We start from the raw sequence: 8,794 nt of genomic DNA, 5'->3' as shown, positions 1-8,794 counted from the left end.
TTTTGGTAAACCCCTTATCTGATAGATCTGGGTCACAATCCCTATGTCAAGCATGTGATTGGGGGGTAAGGTGGAGGCCTTCCAATCACTAAATTACAAAGAATGTTGTGTTAAGCGACTCCATGCCTATAATCATTTTTGGCCCAAAATAAAAGGATCAAACCCCAAATTCCCTCTTAAGCAAGGTTGGACTATAGAGAGAATTTTTAGCTTGTCTCAAAAGTGAAAGAGATATTTTTGTTAAGTCATTGATTTGCACAAAATATTCATAATAACACAGAGGTCTCCACCAAACCACAACATCAACCAAAATCCTCCATTTTACGGCCAATTACCAAGTCTTCCTTTGAATAAGCCAAAGAGGCATCTATACCTAGTTCACTCCTTCTGGGGTCTCCAAGCCTGTCATTCCCTCTATGGAAAACCTTCCCACTAGTCATCATTCTACACCAGTGTACATTATGGCTATTCTAAACCTTTTTAGCTGGCCTCTAACAACTCCAAAGTTTTTTAGTGAAATCTTTCATGTTTTCCATCAGATGTTATAAGAAGAATCTTTCCCTTGAGTCTCTCCTTTTAAAAATGAGGCTTTTGATCATGCCTCTAACATCCATATCATTCATAAGACCCTCTGATTACTTCAGCAGGCATAACGCTTTTCCATTCTATCTAATAACACACCATGAACATTAGCCATGACTAAGATTACAAATCCTTCAGTCCCATGCTTAATGTGTCATTTACTTCATTTCCATAGCATGAATATAGCCAAATATGCTACTTCACATCCCAAATAGACATCATACAGACCATATTTCCCATTAAACAGACAAGCACATAATCATAATTAATTTTAACAGTGATCATTTCTTTCTCATTAACATGGTTTACATTACATAGGTGAAGTCCACGAGGATACTTCTTTGATCAGGATCCTATTATGTTTGCAATTGATGAAGGGTGAGCCAAGTTCCACCCCACCATAGGCTCAGTTGCACTATAATATTTTTTACATCTAGCCACCCTATAGCCAGACCAAGAATCCATGAGGGAAGTTATAATCATCATTATAGGGTGGATTCATGAAGGCCATTCTCCTTCATCATATTAATGCATTAGTTCCCTTAACATCACATCAATCCTAGAGCTTTGACTAGCTACTATAGATGGCTTCTTGACTACTCTACATTGCAAGAATCCCAAAGGAAACATATCTCGGGCTACTAGTAGTGTGAATATGCATGTTACTACCCTTTTGATCTGGATTTAAATAGGAATGCAACAAATTACAAAGATAACCATAAACACAGAGATGCAGTGGAAATAATACTTCATTTCATTAATGTAAAATATTGAAATATGCTTACAAACATAAATGGGAATAAACCAGCTAGGGCGATGGTAGCTTATCTTTGAGGAGAGATGTGGCCACTACATGCTTCTGAACTGTGTTACAATGAGGCTCGAAGGCCTATTTATTGTTGAAAAACAATGTAAAACCTTAAACATCCAATAACCTAACCCTAGAAGATGAAATGCCAAACTATGGGCCCCATTTGGGTAAATTGGTACATCAACTTCCCGGGGTCGTAACTTTGGCATACGATATTTGTTTAATGCGTACAATAGCTAGTTAGAAAGATTCTAGTTAGAAAGATATAGCCAGACCAAGAATCCATGAGGGAAGTTATAATCATCATTACAGGGTGGATTCATGAAGGCCATTCTCCTTCATCATATTAATGCATTAGTTCCCTTAACATCACATCAATCCTAGAGCTTTGAATAGCTACTATAGATGGCTTCTTGACTACTCTACATTGCAAGAATCCCAAAGGAAACATATCTCAGGCTACTAGTAGTGTGAATATGCATGTTACTACCCTTTTGATCTGGATTTAAATAGGAATGCAACAAATTACAAAGATAACCATAAACACAGAGATGCAATGGAAATAATACTTCATTTCATTAATGTAAAATATTGAAATATGCTTACAAACATAAATGGGAATAAACCAGCTAGGGCGATGGTAGCTTATCTTTGAGGAGAGATGTGGCCACTACATGCCTCTGAACTGTGTTACAATGAGGCTCGAAGGCCTATTTATTGTTGAAAAACAATGTAAAACCTTAAACATCCAATAACCTAACCCTAGAAGATGAAATGACAAACTATGGGCCCCATTTGGGTAAATTGGTACATCAACTTCCCGAGGTCGTAACTTTGGCATACGACATCCATTTAATGCGTACAATAGCTAGTTAGAAAGATTCTAGTTAGAAAGATATAGCCAGACCAAGAATCCATGAGAGAAGTTATAATCATCATTATAGGGTGGATTCATGAAGGCCATTCTCCTTCATCATATTAATGCATTAGTTCCCTTAACATCACATCAATCCTAGAGCTTTGACTAGCTACTATAGATGGCTTCTTGACTACTCTACATTGCAAGAATCCCAAAGGAAACATATCTCAGGCTTCTAGTAGTGTGAATACGCATGTTACTACCCTTTTGATCTGGATTTAAATAGGAATGCAACAAATTACAAAGATAACCATAAACACAGAGATGCAGTGGAAATAATACTTCATTTCATTAATGTAAAATATTGAAATATGCTTACAAACATAAATGGGAATAAACCAGCTAGGGCGATGGTAGCTTATCTTTGAGGAGAGATGTGGCCACTACATGCCTCTGAACTGTGTTACAATGAGGCTCGAAGGCCTATTTATTTTTGAAAAACAATGTAAAACCTCAAACATCCAATAACCTAACCCTAGAAGATGAAATGCCAAACTATGGGCCCCATTTGGGTAAATTGGTACATCAACTTCCCGGGGTCGTAACTTTGGCATACGATATCCGTTTAACGCGTACAATAGCTAGTTAGAAAGATATATCCAAGAACTACAACTTTGGAAAGAGAAACATCAGGCCATGGACCCTTGTTGCTCTCAGATTTCCCAAAAAATGTCGTTTAGGGCCTCAAAACGGCTCCAAAAGTTCAGAACCCGAAAAACTGCTAAAAATAGTAAATTGTGCTACAATTACAAAAACTGAAAAAATGAAAGAGATAGTTGTGGGACTCCAAGTGGGATAGGTGGGTGATAACCAACATCCACCTGGATCATTCCTCCCCCCTTAGGAAGCAATGGCCCCCATTGCATTGAGTTCCTCCCTAGATGAGGAAGCTTTTATTGAGCTGGGTCTCTGGTGAGTTATTCTGCAATCTCTGATGTGTCCAGTAATGGTGGGAAACATGGTCGACGACGGTCCGTATTGAAAACTCGGTGCAAGCGAAGGAATGGAGGAATGATGTGCTCCAAGGCATTATTTCCCATAGCCTTAGTAATGTTGTAAGGACCATGTCAGAGTGGTCGGAGCTTCTGATGGGCTCTTGTAAGGTGTTCTCTCTACAGATGCAACCAGACTTTGTTTCCCACCTGAAGCTTGTGTGGTACCCCTGTAGGTGAGGAGAAGTTGTTCCTATGTTCTTCCATGACCATATCCCTCTGTTGTTGCTAATGCATGGAGGAACCCTTCACAGGGGTCATGGATGTGGTGACGATCTTCCCCTTACTTTGGGAGCGAACCAGACAAAAAATAAATTTCCTATTCTATGAGATGAGCTTGCTACCTTTCTTAGTAGTTATCAAAGAGATGGTGGTAGGTGGGGCTACCTCCAGTATCCTGTATAATGAATTACCCAAAGTAATAATAACAGCATGAGTCCTTGACTCATACACAACATGTCGCCTCCACAAGTATGGATGGCCTAATAATACATTACAAACATCCATAGGTGTAACATCACACAATACCTCGTCTATGAATGGTTTGATGCTATAGGGAAGGTGGCACTGCTGGCGAACTTGGAGATCTCGTCCTTGGTGAAGCCACCCCATACTATACGGTTGTGGATGTGGTGTAGTTGGTAGGCCCAACCGCTTCATGACCTCTGCTGAAATGAGGTTCTTTTGGCTGCCACTGTCGACAATCAATTGCAGAGGCGAACCCTTTACCCACATCTGTGAGTGGAAAAGACGCTCCCCCTCCTCTAGATCTTTGGGCTCATTCTTCTGGATCTTGGCGGTGGCAATAGTGGCGCTGGGCTCCATGTCAATGATCTTCATCCATTTTCCATTCCCCTTGTCGGGTTCTGAATCAAGGTCGAAACATGTATCTGATTCTGAAGCCTTCAACTCGGCCATCAGCGACTACTTGGTCCAACACTCACTTGTGTTGTGAGTGGGGCTCTTATGGAACTCACACCACTTTCCTGTGTCCTTCTTCGACTTTGTGGTGTTGTTCTTTTCTTACGGCTTCAACGGGTTGTCTTAGGTTGCCTCGTCTTGACTTTGTCCTTGGTTCTGTGATTTGGGGGAGCCTTTCCCTTGCTTCGGATTCGCAAATCCAAAGTCTCATTTCTTTTGTTTGAACTTCTGCTCGATTTTGACAGCGTATCGGTACGTCGTGCCGAGCGAGGAGATGCTCAGGAACTTCATCTTGTCCTGGATGTACCTGTGTAGGAAGCTGCGGTATTTGAGTACCAAATGTAGCTCAGAATCCTTGATACCCAACTGTGTGCGAAGGGTATGAAAAATGTTTGTGAACTCCGGCACATCTTGGTTCGTTCCCTATTGCAGCATGGTCCACTTTATGTATTTGTCCTCATAGCTTTTGACAGGGTAGTATTGCACCTTGATGGCATCCCGGAATGAATTCCAAGTGGGTGCAGCTGAAAATAGTGAGCCCATACTTTCATCCTTCTGCTCACAGTACGATTCCCACCAATCCTTGACGTGGGGGGCTACTTTGAGAAGAGCAAAAATAATATTTTCCCGACTGGAAAAATCATGAACAGAAAATTAACCCTCTAGCAGATTTAACCATTTATCTATGGCATTTGCGTCTATTTGACCCTCGAAGATGGGGATTTCAAAATTAACTTGTACCTCAAAGGGCGTAGCATTTCCAAAGTAGCTGCTAGAAGCCGATGCATCGCCTCTGGGTAGCTGCTGAAGGATCTGAGCAAATATATCCATCATTGCGTTCCTTTGTCACTCGAGGGCTTCTTCGAGCAAGATTTTGATAGGATATCCTGCCCCCTCATCTTTCTTTTCATTCGCCATGGGAGGCCATCAGGATTTACGAGGCTGGTCTTGCAAAGGTTCGACCAGTTCAAGCCCTAACTCCTTATATCCCGACCTCGTTGGGGACATGCAAAGAAAAACAGAGAAAAAGCAGACCGCTCTGGTACCACTGATCTGGATTTAAATAGGAATGCAAAAAATTACAGAGATAACCATAAACACAAAGATGCAGCGGAAATAATACTTCATTTCATTAATGTAAAATACTAAAATATGCTTACAAACATAAATGGAAATAAACTAACTAGGGCGATGGTAGCTTATCTCTGAGAAGAGATGTGGAAGCTACATGCCTCTGAACTATGTTACAATGAGGCTCGAAGGCCTATTTATTGTTGAGAAATAATGGAAACCCCTAAACATCCAAATACCTAACCCTAAAAGATGAAATTCCAAACTGTGGGCCCTGTTTGGGTTAAATTGGTACATCAACTTCCTAGGGTCGTAATTTTGGCATACAATCTCTGTTTGACGCGTACAATAGCTCGTTAGAAAGATCTATTCGAGCACTACAACTATGGGAAGAGAAACATTCGTCCATGGACCCATGTTGCTCCCAGATTTCCCAAAAAAATTCGTTTAGGGCCTCGAAACGGCTCTAGAAGTTCAGTACCCGAAAAACTGCTAAAAATAGTAAATTGTGCTACAATTATGAAAACTGAAAAACTGAAGGAGACAGTTGCGAGGGTCCAAGTGGGATAGCTGGGTGGCCACCAACATCCACCTGGATCACCTTTACCCACTCATATGGCATTTTGGAGTCTTTCAACCTGTATACCTAAGGCCTAGTCACATTCCCATTGTGGTCACAATGGAACTTACACAACACAAGGAGAGCCCTTCACACAAATAAGAGTTCTTCGATGCCTCTCTTAGGTGCTCAAATGCACAACTTTCATTTTTTCTCATCAAATTTCCATTTCGAGCCTGCATAGCATTTAAGGAGCACTTCACTCAATTAAGAGTCCCATAGTGCTTCCTTCCAGCATCTTTGTGCATAACATTGATAGTTATCAACAATCAGTTCATCCCTTTGTCTCAGTCTAAGACTCGCCCCCTACCTCACTCAGAGAAATTAGTTGAACCAAAATCATGCTTCTAGTTTCCCCAAGAGCCTACTCTCCTCTCTCTTCTTCTCTTTCTTTCCTTGTCTTTCCCAACTCAACTTCCTAGAGTTTTCTCATTGGTGGGTTTCTTGTCACGTTTTCCATACTAGTCAAATGAGTAGCTTCTGGTTAGACTCCAAAAGTCCTTCAGTGGTACGTTTCCCATACCTTTTGAGTAGCTATGGTACTACTGCCCACTCCTCTCATAACTACTAGAAATTATTGTTGCACCTTCCCATTAGATATTTTCTTGGGAAAGGTTGAAAATATTGATCCTTATGAGCATTTGGCTCCCCCAAATAATATATTGGCAGATATTAATTCTCCAAATCCCCCTTTGTTGGCTCCCCTCCTCCTCATGAGTTCTCATTGTCCATATCATATCAAGGCTTCACCTCTTCATCAACTAGTAATAGATGATAATAACAATTATTTGGGTCTTTGTCAATTTACCTTTACATGCCTATTCAAGGATCAATAAAAAAATTAATTATAATTAGAATATTAGTGGGGTTAAGTGTTGGTGATATGATAGAGGAAAATGGGTTCTATTCATTTTGATTGTAGCTTGTTCCACAATAGAGTAGAAGAACTTGTGAGTGAGAGTGAGAGAGCATAATAGAGTGGGTTAGTGTTTGTAGCAATCCATTTGGCCACAAGTTTTTGCTAACTCCACAAAGAGTAACTTTTCCTTTTCTACTTGCATTATTTCAACTACAAAGAAAAACAGAGCAAAGTAGCCTCACCTTCAAGCTAGGTTTTCTCTTGTAAGGGTTTCCCAAAGTACATCTTATGTTCATTGTGGTTGGTGTGTGATTTTATTTCATTGTTCTTTATTTTCTACATGTTATTTATAAGACTCATAATCATAAACACTAATTAATAAATTGGGAATCTAAGGAAATTAACCCTCATGTATATATTTTAAACTATTTTCATCAGATTTGTTGTGACGAACTGTCCAGTGAAATTTCCACAACAATTTAAGGATCATCAAGCTTTTTTTTAACTACATTAATCAACTCAATGATCCAGGTGGATGTTGGTGGCCACCCACCTATCCCACTTGGACCCCCACAACTGTCTCTTTTAGTTTTTTAGTTTCCTTAATTGTAGCACAGTTTACTATTTTTAGCATTTTTTTGGGTCCTGAACTTCCAGAGCCGTTTTGAGGCCCTAAACGACGTTTCTCACTCAAAATTTGTATTCCTCGGATAGATATTTATAACGAGATATTGTACACGTCAAATGGAGATTGTATGCCAAAGTTACAACCCCAGGAAGTTGATGTACCAATTTATCCAAACGGGGCCCATAGTTTGGCGCTTCATCTCCTAGGGTTAGGTTTTTGGATGTTTAGGGTTTTCTATTGTTTATCAACAATAAATAGGCCTTCGAGCCTAATTGTAACACAGTTCAGAGGCATGTAGCCGCCACATCTCTTCTCAAAGATAAGCTACCATCACCCTAGTTGGTTTATTTCCATTTCTATTTGTAAGCATATTTAAGTATTTTACATTAATGAAATGAAGCATTATTTATGTTGCATCTATGTATTTATGGTTATATCTATAAGTTGTTACGTTCTTGTTTAAATCCGAATCAATGGTATTAGAGTGATCTGCTCTTTCTCTATGTTTTCTTTGCATGTCCCCAACGAGGTCGGGATATAAGGAGCTAGGGCTTGAACTGGTCAAACCTTTGCAAGACCAGCCACGCAAATCCCGACGACCTCCCATGGCAGATGAAAAGAAAGAGGAGGGAGCAAGAGATCCTATCAAAATCTTGCTCGAAGAAGCCCTCGAGCGACAAAGGAACGCGATGATGGAAAACTCTGCCCAGATCCTTCAGCGGCTACCCAGGGGTGACGCATCGGCTTCCAACATCTACTATGGAAACGCTACACCCTCTAAGGTACAAGTTAACTTTGAAATCCCCATCTTCAAGGGTCAGATAGACACAGATGTCGTAGATAAATGGTTAAATCTACTAGAAGGCTATTTTTCTGTTCATGATTTTTCCAACTAGGAAAAGATTACTTTCGCTCTTCTCAAAGCAACCCCCACATCAAGGATTGGTGGGAAACGTACTGTGAGCAGAAGGATGAAAGTACAAGCTCACTATTTTCAGCCGCACCCACTTGGAATTCGTTCTGGGATGCCATTAAGGAGTAGTAATACCCTGTCAAAAGCTATGAGGATAAATACATAAAGTGGACCATGCTGCAGTAGGGAAGGGACCAAGACGTGCCAGAGTTCACCAATATTTTTCATACTCTTCGCACAAAGTAGGGTATCAAGGATTTTGAGCTGCATTTGGTACTCAAATATCACGTCTGCTTACACAGGTACACCCAAGAAAAGATGGAGTTCTTGAACATCTCCTCGCTCTACACAACATACCGATACACTGTCAAGATCGAGCAAAATTTTAAACAGAAGAAGTGAGACTTTGGATCTGCGAATTTGAAGCACAGGAAAGGCTTCCCTAAACCGTAGAACCAAGGACAAAGCCAAGACAGGGC

The sequence above is a fragment of the Pinus tabuliformis genome, chromosome 5_1 (assembly GCF_031772625.1).
Source record: "Pinus tabuliformis cultivar Carrire ecotype Pingquan chromosome 5_1, CPIR1, whole genome shotgun sequence".
NCBI lineage: Eukaryota > Viridiplantae > Streptophyta > Pinopsida > Pinales > Pinaceae > Pinus > Pinus tabuliformis.
This window is presented reverse-complemented; position numbering follows the sequence as displayed.